At 35.0% G+C, this 20213-nt stretch overlaps 1 long non-coding RNA gene across 1 annotated transcript; it reads right to left on the minus strand.

Annotated features, from left to right (window-relative positions):
- Window positions 1-4627: 4627 nt before the first annotated feature.
- On the minus strand, window positions 4628-17624 carry LOC309627406. Its single transcript, XR_014243729.1, has 2 exons — window positions 5752-17624; window positions 4628-5411 (listed from the first exon to the last, which is right to left on the minus strand). It is a non-coding gene; the product is annotated as an uncharacterized lncRNA (long non-coding RNA).
- Between the last annotated feature and the right edge of the window lie 2589 nt (window positions 17625-20213).

Consider the following 20213-nt stretch of genomic DNA (forward strand, 5'->3'; position numbering starts at 1 on the left):
GGTAAAATTTGACTAACAGTTGGAGAAAACGAAATAGCACCAACCAGAAATAGGGGGAAGTAGGGAGGGAAAAATTGGAGAAAAAGAGAGATAGACAGATTGACAGAGAAACAGAGATCGGTCATTTTAGATATGAATCCACAGGTCCCTGAAACAAGTTCTGCCTAGGCACTTCCCATGTTTTGACCGGATGAACCAAAAATTTCCCTTTCATTTTTTAGTTAGGGCTCCACAACCAGCTCTTGACAAATACTAATGCAGTATCACTTCAAAATAAAATTTCCAAATATAAATGATTTTATAGTTAACAAGTCAACAGACAGAAACCAACTTCTAGTGGCTACTGGAATCTGTACCTAGGCTCCTGGCTAAACCGTACTACTGCAAAGAGAAGGTTCTGACCCATCTTAGCAATTGCATGTGTGGGGTAAAGGGGAGATAGTACAGGCCCTCTGGAGGGGCTGATGAGCCTGCACTGCCCCCAGTGCTGAAGCAGCATCATGCTGGCTCCTGCCACCAGACATGCTTTTCAGGCTCAGCTGATTCACAATAATTGATCTAATTCCATCAGAACTTTTTGAATAGAAGTATTTTTAGGTGTTACCTCCATTAGTATAGTCAAGACTACTGAAGGCCAATTACCTAGGATTTTCCTGTCAGCAGTTAGATACTTTTGTGGCAGAAATAGCCTTCTCTTAGGCTCTCATGGTCAAGTATAGGAACAGATGGTAAGAACTAGAAGGAACATGCAATGGGCCTGTTTTTTTTATTCTAGCCAAAGCTCTGTAAAAGTCATACATCTTGACAATGATAAAATAATGCTTAATAATATGGCTACATCTAAAAATATATAGTATTAATTTTATTATAAAAATCATCTATGGGTCTTGATCACAAAACTGACCACAGATAATGTTTGCTGTACATACTACTGATTTATCATAATGCATATTACATTATTTTTACTAAAGAGGGTTCACACATGCATATTAGTATATAATCTGCCTTTCACCTAGGTAAATATCTCAAATATTTTCTACTTCATTAAAATTATCCTACTGATTATATCTGTGCTTTTTGTAATAATCTTCAGATAATACACGATATGTGTTGAAAAATAGAAAATATTACTATCTTTTTAGCACAGCAGGCAGCATGTCAGTCTCATAATCTGAAAAAAATACAAAATTTTGATGATCAAAATTCCACTACATAGACCTAACTGCTGTCAACATTTAATTTATTTTTTCTAGACATGTTAATGCATGTGAATCCATATTATATTATACACATGTATTGCAAATCTGGATCATATTACATATAATGTTTTGTACTTTTTTCATTCACACAGTATTATAGCCTAAATATATTTCTATACCAACGGATATACATTAACAACTTCATTTTAATGGTTAATATTCTATTTTCAGATGAACTATAATTTATTCAATCAGTTGACTGTTATTGATCATTTAAGTTACTGTAGATGTTTTGATACTATAAAGTGTTATAGGGGTATGGTGGTGACTCTATCTTTGTGCTTACATTCATGTGAGTGTAACTTCTGGATCAAATTTTTGTGAAAAAATATTTTTGGCTTTAATCTCAATTTTTATTGAGAAAACAATAATGGTCTCTTCTCTCCTTATATTCTTAATTGAGTATTTAGAGGAATTTATAGAGCTTTACTTAATTGTCTTTTTCTCATTATAATACCCAAATGACTCTTAAAAGTTATATCTTCATCTGAAGCTATGTCAACATTGAAAGTGACATTGAAACAGTGTTATACTCTGGAGTGTCATTTAAATGTCACTATTTTTTCCCTTTTAAGGTTGGCTTTAAAGGATTAATGGTGCTTTAAAAAATTTTTCTTAGTGCTACTTTTGCCCCAAGTGCATTCATACAAATACATTTCTAATATAATCAATTGAAGCATCAGTCTTCTAATTCAATACTTTCAACAACAGAACAACGCTTATTTCCTGCCTTGGGTGATATATAATATATATATTTTTCACATGCTCCTAGTATAATATCATACTAAAATATATATAGATACATCTGCCAACATCACCACTGTTGATAGCAGGTGGTGAACACAGACTGCAAAATGTTCCTCAATGATCCTCTTTCATATTAATAGCACACTTACCTGTACCTATGGCCACTCAGAACAAAGACTGTATTTTCAGCCTCTTCTTTAGGACATGATCATAAGTTTAAATTGTGACAAGAAGAATGGCAGTAGAAACTGTGAGTGCTAACTTTAAGAACTGTCTTAGCAAGCATATGCCTTCCTTCTATTTTATCTTCTTGTCAACATCAATAGGAATTTTAGTAACTGGAACTGGAAAAGCCATTTTGAATCACATGGGGATGGAGGCTGCACACAAAGGCAAAATGACATTGAAAGAACATGAGTCCCTGACACTGTAGAGCAAACACCAGCTCTGGACTATTTATCTCAACTTTTACGTTGGAGAGAAGTAAATATCTATCTTGGGGTTCTGTCACAGCTTAAATTAAAACCTACCTATACACAAGGAAAATATAAAACATTGCTTTTTAATATCTAAAGTAACCAAGGATTTTTATCTTCTTTGAAAATATTGTGAGAAATACAAATATATATACACACACACGTATACTTACTGTGTGTGTATACATAAATGCATATATATGCTCTTATTACTTGAAATAAAAAATAGGGATAAATAACTACAAAATTCCCAAATAATTTTTTTAATTATATTTTTAATCTATACAGTTGTCATTTAATATTATAAACTGGTGTATAAATGTGACTATTTGCCATGAATGGCATGATTTTCTGTAGACATTAGGTTTTTAAAAAAATTTTTAGACAATTAAAATACTCAGGTGCCATCATATTCTTTATGCAGAGGTAATATTCAAAGGATTTTAAAATATATATAGATTTAAAGCTTCTAAACTTTAAAATTCTCCTTGAGTTTTTGAAGAGGGCTTTTAAGAACTGACTTGTGAGATGCTGTAGAAACCTTTTGAAACATAAACATTCAGTTTAGCTCTATTATCTGAAGCAGGAATCTTGCTATAAAAGAAATTCAAATTTACCCCAGTAGACATGTTAGTGAAAGTAGAATAAAGCCTTTCCCTACCTGCCAACTGTTTACTTTGTTATTGCCTATTAAAAATCATTCACTGCTATAATTCCCATGAATGAGACACTATTTCTATGTTATTAGAAAACTTTCAAGGGCAACTCAATATAGTTAAAATGGAACTTTGCTAAGGTTTTGCCTTTCTGCAAAGTTAAACCTTCAAATTGACTCATTAACTTGAAGGAGGACAACAATGAGCCTGCTGGAAATTAGAATTCTATAAATTTGCAGAAGAAATGGAGTTCTACCCTTGATGATTAAGTCATCGCTTATTTCTAAAGTGGTGTGTGTCCACAACATTGCTATTTGTGCCTGTATTTTGATTAGTGCCTGAGAACACCTGTTGTCAGACTCCTCCCCTAGCACCCTCAACTCAAATAAGATGAATACACTTGCCAACATTTGCACCTTCACACTTAGAGGTTAACCAGGTTCAGTGGTAGTTCAGAGTCAAAGTTTTATTTTATTATTTTTTTTAATAAATTTATTTATTAATTTATTTATTTTTGACTGTGTTGGTTCTTCATTTCTGTGCGAGGGCTTTCTCCAGTTGTGGAGAGCGGGGACCACTCTTCATCGCGGTGCGCGGGCCTCTCACTGTCACGGCCTCTCGTTGCGGAGCACGGCTCCAGACGCGCAGGCTCAGTAGTTGTGGCGCACGGGCTCGGTTGCTCCGCGGCATGTGGGATCTTCCTGGACCAGGGCTCGAACCCGTGTCCCCTGCATCGGCAGGCAGATTCTCAACCACTGCGCCACCAGGGAAGCCCCTGGAGTCAAAGTTTTAAATGTCATTTTTATGGTTACTCTGACCCTTGGATACCAAAATTCTGTCTTAGGTTCTAGGCCTTTTGTTTGTTAGCATTCTTTTCTTAGTCGTTTCCATCTTTGCTTAGTTTCCTCAAATAAACTCTTGCTTACTTACATATGTTTGTTTGTTTGTTTTTCCTGACCACCTCTTCTTTCCTTAGGTGGATTCTCTGGTCTTTCATTCTGACTTGCCTGAATTACTGTGACTCTCAGTTCTTTGACAGCCATTCCCCAGTTTTGACCAGTTTTTTCCTTACTGGGCAATTAGTACTCAGGCTTTGAGATTGAACACAAGAATACTTTAGCTATTCTTCTTATTTTTCTTTTTAAGTGGGGAATATTTTAGAAATATCAATTCTGACTCCTACTTCTAATAGCCTCTACATTTTCTTAGAAATGTTTTAGCATGTTCTTAAAAATAACTCAGAAATGGTCTCTAATCTATGAACTACAAGAATGAATTAACCCATGTGACCAGAACTCTTAAACTTGAGGAAAGGCAAAAATGTGTAGATAATTCCAGTAAAAAGATTAGTGCTTGTAAATTTTGGAGATTAATTCTTTGTCAGTTGCTTCATTTGCAAATATTTTATCCCATTCTGAGGGTTGTCTTTTCATCTTGTTTATGTTTTCCTTTGCTGTGCAAAAGCTTTTAAGTCTCATTAGGTTCCATTTGTTTATTTCCATTTCTCTAGGAGGTGGGTCAAAAAGGATCTTGCTGTAATTTATGTCAAAGAGTGTCCTTCCTTTGTTTTCCTCTAAGAGTTTTATAGTGTCCGGCCTTAACATTTAGGTCTTTAATACATTTTGAGTTTATTTTTGTGTGTGTGGAAGCAACCTAAGTGTCCATCGACAGATGAATGGATAAAGAAGATGTGGCACATATATACAATCGAATATTACTCAGCCATAAAAAGAAATGAATTTGCGTTATTTGTAGTGAGGTGGATGGAGTTAGAGTCTGTCATACAGAGTGAAGTAAGTCAGAAAGAGAAAAATAAATACCATATGCTAACACATATATATGGAATCTAAAAAAAAAAAAAATGGTTCTGAAGAACCTAGGGACAGGACAGGTATAAAGATGCAGATGTAGAGAATGGACTTGAGGACACGGGGAGGGGGAAGGTAAGCTGGGATGAAATGAGACAATGGCATGACATATATACAAATGTAAAATAGATAGCTAGTGGCAAGCAGCCGCATAGCACAGGGAGATCAGCTCAGTGCTTTGTGACCACCTAGAGGGGTGGGGTAGGGAGGGTGGCAGGGAGATGCAAGAGGGAGGAGATATGGGGATATATGTATATGTATAGCTGATTCACTTTGTTATAAAGCAGAAACTATCACACCATTGTAAAGCAATTATACTCCAATAAAGATGTTAAAAATAAATAAATAAAAGTCATCTTATCCAAAAAAAAAAAAAAAATTAGTGCTTATAAAACATATCAGGGGCTTCCCTGGTGGCGCAGTGGTTGAGAGTCTGCCTGCTAATGCAGGGAACACGGGTTCGAGCCCTGGTCTGGGAGGATCCCACATGCCGCAGTGCAACTAGGCCCGTGAGCCACAACTACTGAGCCTGCGCGTCTGGAGCCTGTGCTCCGCAACGAAAGGCCACGATAGTGGGGCCCGCGCACCGCGATGAAGAGTGGCCCCCACTTGCCGCAGCTAGAGGAAGCCCTCGCACAGAAACGAAGACCCAACACAGCCAAAAATAAATAAATAAATAATAATTAAAAAAAGAAAAAAAAAAAACTTTAAAAAAAAACAAAAAAACAAAAAAACATATCACTACACAGATGATAAAATGGTTAAATGTTTAAAAGATTGATCACACTACATTTTATTAATGATGTGGAACAATTAGAACTTTCATACAATTATTTTGGGAGTGTCAGTTGACAACATTGATTTAGAGAATTTGGCGCAGTGGATACTAAAGTTGGCGCTAGGCATAGCATATGTCCCAGAAAATCCACTCCTGGTATATACCCAATAAGTACGTGAAGATATGTTCACCACAATACTTGTTCAAGAATGTTCACAGCAGAGTTACTGGTAATGTCCAAAAAATAAGAATCATCCAAATATCAAACAATAGCATAATTAAAATAACTTCTGGTATATTTATACAATGGGATAGTATACACACGAAAATGAAATGAAATGCAGCTACAACACAATGCCATAATGGATCTCACGAACATGATACTGAGAGAAAGCAGCCAGACACAAAAGATTGAATTTATATAAAGTTCAAAGAGGCAAACAAGAAGTTAGTGGCTGGGAAAGTGGCAAAAAGCAGCTTATAGGATATTGGTAATGCTTGATTTCCAGATCTAGGTGATGGTTCATGGTTGTGCTCACTTTGTAGTAATTCATCAACATGTACACTTTTGACTATGAATTTTTCTGTCTTATATTTTTACTTCCAAACAGTTTATGAAAGAAAATTAAACCAGTATTGGATGATTTACTCTTATTTCCCTGTGTTCTAATGTATAAAATATTTGCCACAAATCTTCAGATATAATTATCATTAACCATTGAATAAGGCATGAGATTATTTCAGAAACATTTTCTTCATAAGTTTTAATACTCAGAGTACTGTATGTTTGCTAAGCCAAAGAAGTTGTGTAGGAACCAGGGAGATAATGTAAATGAAATTTTGGATGAGTGGATTAAAAAATACACATTGCTGGGCACTCTATAGGACACAAGAATCTAAAGTGGGCAGTCACTCTTGCTTTACCTTAGTGTTTCTGAGAAGGAATGTGAGCCCTATGATGACGATTGGACATGTTTTCAAGACAAATCATAAATCTGTATTTAACATGCAGTATTCTGATTAAAAAGTAGGCTAGTAATTAAAAGGAGTCATAATAAGAACCATAAATCCAAACCCATTATGAGTCAAACAAAATGCACCTATGAAAAATGTCATATCAGAATTAATGTAAACTTCTGAAATAACTCTATATATTTCTTTAAAAAAATCTTAAAGAAGATAACAAAATAATTAGGCAGTGAACCTTTTCTAAGATGGTCAGTGATAGAATTCAAACTTGAATATAAAACCTACAATTTAGATAAAGTAGAATTTTCAAATAATATTCATAGGAATTTTGGACATCTTTTGGACATAGCTTTTGGTGAAGAAAAGTCCAACTGGCACAATTTAGGGACCTTAGGTGGAGTTCAGTATAGTGACTGAATGAGAGAGAGTCAATCAAACTAAAGAGTCTTCTATCCTAGAAGTACTATAACACTGAAGCAGATGAAGAGTATAAAAACATGGATCAGGACAGAATGGCACAAAAAGGAGACCAGCTAAGAAGAGACAGCCTAACATAAGAAAATAATTAGTAAAAAGGAAAAGAAGGTGACAAATACGATTCTAAAATTTCTTGTTTGTTTGCACAAACCGCTGTCTTTCTTTCTCCCTCATAACTTGTTATTCTAATGTTACTAAATATTCCAAACCCTTCTTACTGTAACAGCAGCAAACCCCCAGTTCAGCATTTTCCACTCTGCTTAAAGTACTGCAAATATATTATTACTTTAAAATCAGGTGTTCTCTGACCTTTGTGATCTGCCAGTATATGTACACAGGTCATGCCAGTCAGGGTCTAAGGTAAAAGAAGCAACACGCTACAGTGTGATAAGTAATGTCGGAGCACTGACACTACATAGAAAGCAGGTCAGAGGAGAGTCCAAAAAGACAATGGGAAGCCAGCTATCTGTTTTCAATGAACATGAGAGTTGGAGATGCTGAGTGGCCGAAGGGTCAAAAATCTATCAGCAGGTTGACAGGGGTCCCAGAGCGGTAATCCAGTGTCAGAGGTATCCACTGGAGATGAAAGAACAGGTATTGCTTCTCAGGAGGGAAGCAGTGTCATTCAATCTGGCTGCATCAAAGAAATTCTGTGTTTTTCTGTTTGGAAATAAATATGCTTTTTTGGAAATTTGTTCATTTTTTTCTGTTTTCTGGACACTTTCTTTTAACAAATGAGCAATTTTTCTATTCAAATTTCTAATCAATTCTATTTTGAGCCTATAAACACGTTATTTAAAGTTGACAGATATTATGTATTGAATTAGTTTCCTCAAAAAATGAGGCTGGAAGATGAGGATCATTTCAAATATGCACACAACTAGGTAAAACAAATATATTTTTTACCCTAATGAACCACACTAATAAATACTCAGCTTTAAAACAATAAAGAAATCAATGGAAAAAATCTGCCAGATATTTATGATGGAAATGACCTTACAAGACATGAGGGAAAACTCTACACCTTCACTGAGGCATGCATGGGTTTCCTTCCCTTTATTGTTTTAACAAGTCTATCTGCTGCTGATATTTCTCCTTTAAAAACCTGGTCTCTGTGGACTCCGCTAGAGTGTTTTTTCTTTCCTTTCTGTCATTAATTCTCTCTGTATGGTTTCAATTTATTCCTTTCACTTCCTCCTTTTTTCGACCCATAAACTTGATACCTTGTCCTTAGGAAAAAAAAATCCCTGGACCTTGTATCATCCCTACTTAGTATCAAATTTCTTTTCCCACAGCAAAGTAATCTTCTGGAAAGAATAATCTATACCAGGGGTCAGCACACTTTTTTAGTAAAGAGTCAGATAGTAAGTATTTAGGCATTAGAGTCTATACAGTCTCTACCACAGCTACGCAAGTCTTCCCTTATTATGTGAAAGCAGCAATAGACAATATGTAAATGAACAGACTTGGCTTTGTTCCAATAATATTTTATTTATAAAACTAGGTGGCGGGCTGGTTTGACACACAGGATGTAGTTTGGCAAGCCCTGGTCTATATACTTACTGAACTCACTTTCTTCTATCAGCGTAAAGTATTTTATTCCTCAAACTTTATGTCACCTTCCCAGCATTTAAACTATGTCCACTATGTAAACCAAATGAAGTATACATAGTCCTTTTAAAACGAGACTCTCTACTTGTTCACTGGATTCCTTCCTCTGGCTTTCTCAGAGACATTCATCCAATAATTCTCTGTCACACGGCATTTTTTCAATTATTATTTCTCTTAGATCACTGATGTCAACAGACAAAATGCTGGTATTTCTCTCATGTTTAAAACACATAAAAATATTATTGACTCCACCTCCCCGATGATTACTATCTCATAACTCTGACATTTTTCTAAATTTGCTGTCGCCAGTTCCTTCTGTACCATTCTCTCTTAAATTCACTCTAGGAAAGATTTTGCCCCCATCACCCCACTGAAACTTCTTCCATCAAGATCATCAGTGACTTCTGTGCAGCAGAATCTAAAGCTCAACTTTTGGTCCTCATCCTACTAGACTTACAAGCAGCATTTGACAAAGCGTTATCTCCTCCTCCTAGATATACTTTCTTTTGGCTTTCTGTTGCTATTTTTATTATTTCCCTCACCTCAATAGTTGCTTGGTTTCAGTTAACTGTCAATGGTCTCTTAGGTGTTGGGGATACCCTAGGTTCCACCCCAGGTTTTCTTCTCTTTTCTAGCCAAACATTCTCCCTAGAAGATCTCATCCTGCTCCATCCATTTAAGTGACATCTCTTTGTTTACCACATCCAAATTTATATCTCTAGCCTAAATCTCTTTTTCAAGCTCAAGTCTCATATACAAAAGATCATGTTTAATAGATATCTTAAGGCTAACATGTTTAAACCTGAATTCTAATTCTTCATCCCTCGTTTCATTTAATGGCGACTACATTCTTCTAATTGCTCAGGTCTAAAATCTTGGAATTATTTTTAATTCTTCTCTTTTTCAAATCCTCTATATCAGAAAATTTTGTTGAACCTGTCTTCAAAATGTATGAAGAAGACTATGATCACTTCTCACCATCTCCTCTACTATTGTTCTAGTACAAGTTATTAACCATCTTTTACCTAGCTTCCTAAAAGGTCTTCTCCCTTCTACCCTTTCCCTCTACAGCCTATCCCCAAAATAGCAGCCAAGATGCTCTTCCTCAATGTAAATCAGATTATTCCACTTTGCTCAAAACCTGCAAAGACTTCTCATTTCCTCAAAGTAAAATCCAAGGTCCTTATAATGATTTATAAAGCACTGACTTATTTCCCACTCCTCCTTGAATCACTGCCTCTTTGACCTTATCTCTCTCTACTTCCCTCCTCACTATCTATGCTCTAGCTGTATTCACCTCCATGGGGTTCTTCCAACATATGCTTTGATAGCTTTAGTTGAAAATAGTCCCCTTGTCTAGAAATTCTTCCTCCAAGAATCCTTAACATACAAGATCACCTTTACCAAGTTTCACTTTTCTTCTTTTCACTGTTCTTTAAATTGAATTCTCATGTAACATTAGTTTTTCAACCCACTGCAATCTGAATATTACCCTAAGGTTCCTTGAAAATATAATCCCTAGGGTCACTTTTAAGCTGCCATCTTTTAGATAGCAATTTAAATGTCACTTACTCAGAGAAGCCTGTCTTAACTTTCAAATATAAATTAGGGAACTCCTTATTCTCTGTTCCCACTCTTCTTTTTCTAATAAGTACTCATCATGATTTAGGGTAATAACTTTTCTTTTATGATTTTCTTCCCCACTAGACTCTAATCTCCATGATGAAAAAGGGCGTGTCTATTTTTTTCACCTCTGTGTTGGTAGTGCATGGCACACAGTAGATCTTCAGTGTATATCTACCAAAGGAGTGAATGTCAAATACCAAGGATATTTTTAGGTCTTAATTTTCTGCTTCATTTGACACCTTTGCTCACTCTTTCTTTCTGAGACCCTCTACTTCCCTTGCTTATAACATATTGTAAATTTTTTTCTAAGTAACTCTTCTTTGCTGCATGTACTACATTTTGGCCCACCATCTATACTTTTGTTTTATAGAATGCCATCCAAAGTCAAATGATTTTTCATTCTACCATCTCCCTAGGTGATCTCAACTAAGTCTATGCCAAAATCTAATAACTATGTGCTAATAATTCTTAAATTTATTATCTCCCTCCTAGATGACCTCCATGATTATGGAAACATCTCACTGACTCTGGAATCCCAAATTTAAGCTATGAAAATCCAAGTCTTCCCTATCGGCTTTTGGTTTTGTTTCATACTTTATATATTGTGAGCACTACCATCCACTCAGTTTCACAGCTAATAAACCTTTTACTGTTGTCTGTCTCTAAATCCTCACATCTGTTTTGTAAATTTTTGTGCCTTTATGTCCTAAGTATTATTCGGTCCCTTCATTACTTATGATCAATGTCCTACTTCAGAATACCATCTCCTCTCACCTGAACTGCCTCAACAATCTACTGGTTAGTCTTCCTACCTGCAATCCTTTCTGGAACATAGTCTGATATAAGTGTTTATGCTTTAAAACTCAAGAGAAATGGTTTAAATATCTACTCAATAACTTTTAACTAAGGGTAATGGATATTTTGCACAATGTTTCTGAGCCTCAGTGCTCTCAGCAATATGAATGGATAAAACACTACTTGCTTCATGGGTTTACAGTTATGATTACATGATAAAAGTTATATGAAGTACTTTGCACATAAAAGGTAATTGGTTATTATCTGTCAAGTGAATGAATTGAGGCCACTGTTCTCATCTATTGAATGCTTTCTGAAGAAGCAGGAAACAATGCACAGAAAAAAATGATATTTTTGAAAAATAATCTTTTAAAAAAATCCAGATAAGCCATGCCTAAGGAAAATCCAATTATAAATTAGTGCTGTGGTAATAACACTAAATAGATGTCAGAAGACTAGGTTCCTATTGAGTCAGTTATTTACTGTTTTATAAGTTGTAATGCAGAGTAAGTACTTACACTTATTTAATATACATTTTTAAATTACCTATACAATGAGAAGATACTACTTTGGTGGTTATAAGGATAAATTAAAAACTGCTTTGATAGAATTTTGTTATCCATAATCTTTTTCTGTTGATTTCCCAGGATAGTAGAAAACTGGTTAGTGATGATGAGTATAGTATCTAACTTTAATAGATAAGAGCCTAATTTTTATGGTGAAACCATCCATCCTTGATTTAAATTCTAAGTTTTCTTTTTTCTATGTTATTTTGATTGGTTACATGACCTCCCTGAAATTCCATTTCCTTCACTTGTTAAATAAAATTATGGTAAAATTTAAGTGAGAAAACTAATGCAACCTGCCTCTGGAATAGTTTTGTGTCAAAAATATAATTACTACTAACTTTTATCAGCCATCAAGGTTTTAAAATGTTGTTTGAGATCCTAACTTATTATTGTAAAACACAGTTGGTTTAAATAAAAAATTTAAAAAGATTTGTAAATGACAAACTGAATATCGAAATATTATCATTTCACTCTTCAGATAAATTTCCACACTTTAGTCTTATAGCAAACTAATATAATGGTCCTTAGTGTATATACTATTAAGCCAGCAAATCAAAAGCCAACATACCCACTAAAGTTATATGATATACTAATGAACTGCATGATCCAAAGATATAGTTTTTGTTTAGTCTGAATGTGAATTGAATATAAAAATTAAGGATGTACTTTTAACAGATATAGTTGTAATACTGAGGGGAGGGGTTTATTAAATGAGTTCTAGAAAAGTCAAAAACAGAAGGTAAGAAATATTTAGGGAATGAATCAGGCCAATCTACACATTCAAGTTTGCCTGTTCTTAGTCCCCCAGTTACTGGTAGGTGGTTTCTCACTTTCCTCACACAGCCTCTGCATCTTGCCTCAGCCATTTTGCCCAACATCTTCTCCCCAGTACTTATCATTTGCTTCTGGAGGGAAAAATTAATTTAGTCATGCATTATCATTTGACCAATCCTTTGTACAGAAATAAAATTTTTTAAAAATCAAGCTTATTTTTTAAGATGTTAAAGTGATTTATGTTTTACTACATTTTAGGAAATTTATTTATGTTGTTTTAGATTCTCTATTATTGCAACAATCAAATCTCCAAGATAATTGGCTTTATTTTTTCTATAGCTGTTTTAACATTTATTTTATATATCCCAACACTTGGACCTAAACTTAATATCCAAATGTAAAATAAAAAGTGACATATTTCCTATTTTTATCTTTTCATTTTCCTCGTTAGTTTTTTATTTTATTTCTCCAGACAATTTTCAGAGTTATTTATTTCTGTTATGAAGAGCAAGAAACAATAACACTCTAATTCTGAGGAATGCTATGTAATGATTTGGTAGTTATCACCAACTGACCTTTAGCAAATTTTTATGTTGAAAGTTGCTTTAGAGTTTGATTTGACACAAGGAATAGTGTGCTGGCAAGAATACTAGAATAGGAATCAGAAAACCTAGGCTGTGAAAAAATGGTAGAATCATGAATAATTTTAAAATTTCAAGATGTGTTTCTTTTCCAAATAAATTATAAAATATGTTACCTTAAGTTGTCTTTTAAGTTCAAAATTTTACTATACTTGTTTCCTTTCCACAACCTTAGAATTACGAAATGGCATGATATTCAAATAACAATTTGCTTTAGAGTTCTGAATGGCAAAGACATTATTTCAGGTGCTCATTAGATTTTGTTTTATATCACATTTGGAACTTGAAATCACAGTTAACATTGTGACGCAAACTCTTTTAAAAGAAGGAAAAGTAGTTCTTTTTCAAATAAATCTTCCAAAATAATTCAGCAGTTAACTTTGGCCATAATAATTTTCTGCAACCGTAGGATGCAACAGACTTCTTCAGCGTGTGAACGTATGTTAAGGTAATCCACTCAAAATTGTATGTTTAAACATTTTAAGAGCTTCAATAATGATTATCATTTTTTTCTGTGGAATTGATAAACAATGTCAGTCTTACATTTTATACCTATCTGTTCCATTCATCAATTTTTAATGAAACAAAAGATACAGAGAAAAACAAACCAGAATAAACATTTAATGTATTACACTGCAAACAATGAGTGCTAGTGGAAAGCATAATTTTAACAGAGTGAGAGTTATGCATTGCAATGTGCAGTTATTATTTTTTTGTTCCTTTTCTCTCTTTCTCTCTTTTTCTCTCTCTCTTTTTCTTTGTCTCTCTCCTACCACCCTTCCCACACACCCCACGGAATTTATATAGAAATGGTTGTTTTCTTTTCTTTTTTTTTTTTTTTTTTTACTATATTGAAGGTTATGGCTGAAGCAGCCATGTAACAAAGCAACTCTTTAAGAGTAGTCTGATTTAGGAATATGCATCAGATTTGCAGGTGCAAATCACCTTTGCAGTATTACCCCAAAACCTAATTACTAGTTGGCTTGTCCAGGAGAGGACATATAAAATCATATCACTGGCTAGTTTGCCTAGGATTTTTGAAGTTGGAAATGAGAGGCTCTTTTTGGTTCCTGGACTGAAAGAGAAAATGCTTGGGAGCTACCTGCAGCCCAGTGTCCTATTATACAGACTAGAAAAGCAAAGAAGGTTTGGATAGTGAAGTGATATATAAAGTTTTTATTTAACATGGGACAGGGCCAAGCACACAAAAAGCACGCTAGAGCTGATAACGATTATTTATTGTTGTTATTATTATTTCTGAGTGTGGAAGGAAGTATTCTGTTTTCTTTTCTTTTCTTTTTAATTCTCCCAACTCTTCTCTAAATTTCCCTTCTGTGTCTAGAAAATTCAGAATGCACATGCTATCAAGTAATATTTCTGCAACTTGAATGCAGACTGGTTCAGAAAATAAGTCAAAAATAAAGTCCACAAACTTTTCAGACAATCTATTTTATTTGATCGATTGCTCTCAAAAATCCTTTGATGCAGACATCTTTATAGTGTGGTAAAATAGGTGTAATTCAAACTAATTGAGATAAAAGCTCATTTCAAATCTGTAAAGAAGCAAGACTTATAAACATTTCTAAAACTAATCAAATTGCCATTTGTTCAAGTACCTAAAATATTTGGCCAAAAGCACTCACTCCGACCCTCAGAAAGTAAGTCTTTGGACAGCATGACACAAAAACATGGCCTAGAGGACACAGAATAAGTTTATCTGAGCACACCAAGCTTGCAATAATAGCCTGAGTCGCAGACTGCTCCATATAGTTGAAGGATTAACTGTGTTGGACCTAAAAAGAAGCTCAAAATTTGAGCTATTAAAAGATAAACTGATGCATATTAAATTTTTAATTTTACTTGAGCAAAAATTGATTTGAATTGGGCAGTGCCAAACAGGAATTGGTTAGGAACACTCCACCCACGGGTGCTAGGGGAAAGATTATTATAGAGAAAAGGCAGAAGCAAGGTAAAGAAATTATTGACTGGCTACAGCTTAAAGCCTAGTTGGCTGTTTGTGATTGGTTGTCCTTTGATTGTGATTTCATAATGTAACCGAGCTGGACCCTATGGGGCCTTCCTCCATATCCTCTGCTTTAGCTTCTCTCTGAAGTATCTAGAATAGTATTTGATGCAAATTTCCTGAGTTGCTTTGCAGATGTGAACCCCGCCCCCCATCACCAAATGGAAGAACTATTTGAAGACCATGAGCACATAGCCCCAGGCCTCCTTGAGCCTAAGGACTGATAATGTTAACCCCTGTGAGACCTCCCTGCTGCCTCACCAACAGCCAGTCAGAGAATTGTGCACAAGCTGATCATGTACCCTGAGACCCACACCCCTCACCCCGGCCTTTAAAAATGCTTTGCTGAAACCCTTCGGGGAGCTCGAGGCCTTTCAGTGCATGAGTCTCCTTGCAATAAACCTTTCTCTGCTCCAAATGCCTACGTTTCAGTTTGTTTGGCTTCACTGTGCATTGGGCACACAAACTTGCATTAACAAATAATCTGGAGACATTTACTGGCTTAGATTTTGGTTTGCTTACATAAGGCTGCCAGGGCTTTAGAGCCACTTCAGTCTAATGGCCTCCTTGATTAACTGATTTAACAGAGCTTATATTATTTTCATGTCTTAATTGTTTGCAAGTATGTTATAAGTTGGCTAGAGGTTTTGACTTTGTTTTGTGAAAAATAGCACAGGGGAAAAATGATTGACATTGACAATGTAAAACTGTTAGCCTGAGTTCTATGCTCCTGGAATCAGCCAAGGTTAAGGAATCCCCTCCTTTTCTGTTCAGGAAACAGCTTACTGCAAAGAACCATTCTTTCTCCATGAGTCTCCATAAGACTCACGAATATCCCCCTCATTTACATATGACAAGGCCAGACAGCGATTGTCCAAATAACCATTATTTGCCTCATAAAAGATTAGCTGAACCGCTGGAGTCCACTGCTCAATAGTAAAAAAAAGTGTTTGTTAACTAATTTGACTAAACTTTAGTTAAGCTTTTTTCCTTTTTCCAGGTCCTGAATTTTGACCGACCCTTAGCATGTAATCACTCCTTAATGTCCTCTCCTGAGAACCTGCTGAACACAAGGAAAAACAGTCCATGATGAACTGTCCTCTAGTCATGCCACCCACACCCTATGCCCGTTCTTTCTAGACTTACTTCCTTTCCCTATAATATACAATTTTTTTCTACCTGCCCATGAGACTGTTACCTATATCCATATTGCAATAGTCTCTTTTCCCTTATTGCAATAGTCCTTTTAAAAAAGTCTCTCTTTCCTAAGTTCACATGTAATTTGATTTAACAACATCTAAATTTTTAATCATTTAATTATATTAACCGATATATTTTGCTTGAGAGAAACTTGAGATGCTTCTTTGCATCTATAACAAAAAGGACATAATTATCTGAGGTCTAAGAAGGAACACTGCTTTTAAACACAAATTGATGCAGTTACAGTTGCTTTCTTTCTTTAAATACCCTTTAAAACACTCTTTTTGTTAAACTTTTAAAAAAATCTTAAAAAAAACAAACTTGAATTTCCAAAAGACCACTTAAGCACAAATCAATGCATTTTTCTGTAAGGCAAAATTTCCATACCTTGAAAATACCTATTAATTATGCTATAAATATTATATTACATGTATGAGTACATAATCTAGAAGGATGAATGCCCTAGAGAATAATGTTCCACTTTCAACAATCATTTTCTTCCAAATCAAGTTTAAAATTGTCCTTTCCTTCAAGGCCATCCCATTGTTCCACAAGAGGTTACATTACCTGAAAGTTCCTCCTGCTCTCTTTCTCCTACACCTGACACCATTAATTTCTACATGTTATATAAATGGCTGTGTGGCAGAGCAGAAAGGGCTGTTGATGTGGAATCCTGTAGCATGGGTTCAACTGCAGGCTCTACCATACATTTTCAGTTTGAACTCAGGCAGATAATATAGCCTGTCTATTCATAAAGTGGGCAATATAAATTTACCTTGCAAGAAAGATCAGTTAGAAGATTAACTAAGATAAAGATGCAGGACTTTGCAAAAAGCAATTCATCCTTAATAAACAATGATCTCTGTTTCTTCTCTCGCATGACCTGCCAACAACTTTATAAAATCACTCAGGAAGTGCTTGGTTCAAGAATTCTGGATAGAAAGTCATAGATGTTGTTAAAATGTAGAATAATGAATAAAATTGTTACTGTTCTCTGTGGAAGAGCATTTAGTTAATTCCCCATTTTCCTCTAGGAGAGGACATAGATAGAATTATTAACATAAATTAGGAAATTATTCCAAATCATTTTCTGTATAATCCTTCCTACCATCATTATTTCATCCCTGTGCATTCTTTAAAAATAAGGGCTGTAGGGGCTTCCCTGGTGGCGCAGTGGTTGAGAATCTGCCTGCCAATGCAGGGGACACGGGTTCGAGCCCTGGTCTGGGAAGATCCCACATGCCGCGGAGCAACTAAGCCCGTGTGCCACAACTACTGAGCCTGCGCATCTGGAGCCTGTGCCCCGCAACAAGAGAGGCCCCCACAGTGAAAGGCCCGCGCACCGCGATGAAGAGTGGCCCCCGCTTACCTCAACTAGAGAAAGCCCTCGCACAGAAACGAAGACCCAACACAACCATAAATAAATAAAAAAAAAAAAAAAAAAAAGAGTAAACATTAAAATGATTGTTAAAAAAAAAAAAAAAAAAAAATATGGGCTGTAAGGAATTCATTTAATTTTCCACTGTCTACATCATGCACATTTCTACTATTTATTAAAATAAGTGAATTTAACACTACTTTGAAAAAGTAAAAAAATAAAAGCAATGGGCATTACAAGTTATCTGCTGTCTGATTCCCCTCTTCTCTTTCATTTAGGGCTCTTCTTATTTTGTTTTGTTTCTGTTCTTTCAGATTATGTGTGTCTATAGGAATTAAAAGTACATGGCCATTAAATTATATGGGATAGTAACAGATGTCATGCATTAGGCATTTACAACAAACCATGAAATGTGAAGTGACTTTCATTCATTCATTCAACATCTGTCTTCTAAACCATATTTCTTCTTTTTTTCTTTTTTTTAACTAAAATTTACAAATGAAAATTATCTTTTAGGTGTACAACATGATGAATATATATTTCACCATACATAAATATAGTGAAACAATTACTACAAACTAATCAACAGATCTATCTCCTCACATAGCTACCATTTTTGTATGTGAAGTGAGAGCACCTGAAATTTACCCTTTCAGCAAATTTCCAGTATTCAATATAGTATTATTAACTGTAGTCATCATGCTTTATGTTAGATTTCTAGAATTATTCATCCTACATAATGATAATTTTGTGCACTTTGATCAATCTCTGTGCTCCTGGTAACCTCCATTCTACTGTCTGATTCTATGTATTTTACTTTTTTAGATTCTGTATGTAAGTGAGATCATGCAGTATTTTTCTTTCTGATATCATACTCAGCATAATGTCGTCCAGGCTCATCAGGCTGTTGCAAATGGTAGAATCTCCTTTTTTAAGGCTCAATAACATTCTATTGTGTGTGTGTGTATATGTACATATATACACATATATATATACACATATATATATGTGTATGTACATATATGTGTGTGTGTATATCTCACAATCTCTTTATCCATTCATCCACCAATGGTCACAGGTTGTTTCTGTATCTTGGCTATTTAGAATAATGCTACAATGAACATGTAGTTCATGCAGAGTGTAGGTATCTCTTTGAGGTACAGTTTCATTTCCCTTGGGTATATACTCAGTAGTAAAATTGCTGGTCCATATGGTAGCTCTATTTTTAATTTTTTGAGGAACTTTCATACCATTTTCCATAATGGCTATACCAATTTACATTCCCATTAAAAGTGCACAAGGGTTCCTTTTGTCCACATCCCCACCAATATTCTAACCCAACTCAGGTTTAGCTGCTCGCTGCTTGAAAGCCAATACTGGAGAGACAAATGTTGGTAGGAAAGGAGAAGTTGCTTTATTCAGGAGGCTGGCAACCTGGGGAGAAGGTGGACTCATGTCCAAAAACCAATTCCCAACTGCTGACCAGGGCACAAAAAGCATACTGCCTATGCTCTCTTGTAGGAGTTTCATGGTTTTAGGTCTTACATTCAAGTCTTTAATCCATTTTTAGTTTATTTTCCTATATTGTGTGAGAGAATGATCTATTTTCTTTTTTTTCAGGTGGCTGTCCAGGTTTTCCAGCACCATTTATTGAAGAGACTATCTTTTTTCTATTGTATGTTCAAATTTACATATATATATATAGGACCTGGAATTTATTTGTATATGGTGTGGAATAACTGTCAGATATCATTTTTTTCTATATGTAACATTTATTGAAATTTATTAGGTTTCCTCAGCACTCTACTATATTATTGTTGTCAAAAATCAATTGTCCACCCATGTGTTGATCTGTTTCTAAACATTATTCTTTGCCATTGATCTATTTTTCTATCTTACTACCCATACAATGGATGGAGAGATACACCATGTTCTTAAATTGAAAAAATCAATATTGTGAAAATGACTATACTACCCAAAGCAATCTACAGACTAAGTGCAATTCCTATCAAATTACCAATGACATTTTTCACAGAACTAGAATTACAAAATTTACAATTTTTATGGAAACACAAAAGACCCCGAATAGCCAAAGCAATCTAGAGAAAGAAAAACAGAGCTGGAAGAATCAGACTCCCTGACTTCAGACTATACTACAAAGCTACAGTAATCAAGACAGTATGGTACTGGCACAAAAACAGAAATATAACTCAATGGAACAGGATAGAAAGCCCAGAGATAAACCCATGCACCTACAGACAGCTAATCTACGACAAAGGAGGCAAGAATATTCAATGGAGAAAAGACAGCCTCTTCAATAAACAGTGCTGGGAAAACTGAACAGCTACATGTAAAAGAGTGAAATT

Source organism: Balaenoptera borealis, assembly GCF_965194805.1.
Source record: "Balaenoptera borealis genome assembly, chromosome: 4".
Taxonomy (NCBI): Eukaryota; Metazoa; Chordata; class Mammalia; order Artiodactyla; family Balaenopteridae; genus Balaenoptera; species Balaenoptera borealis.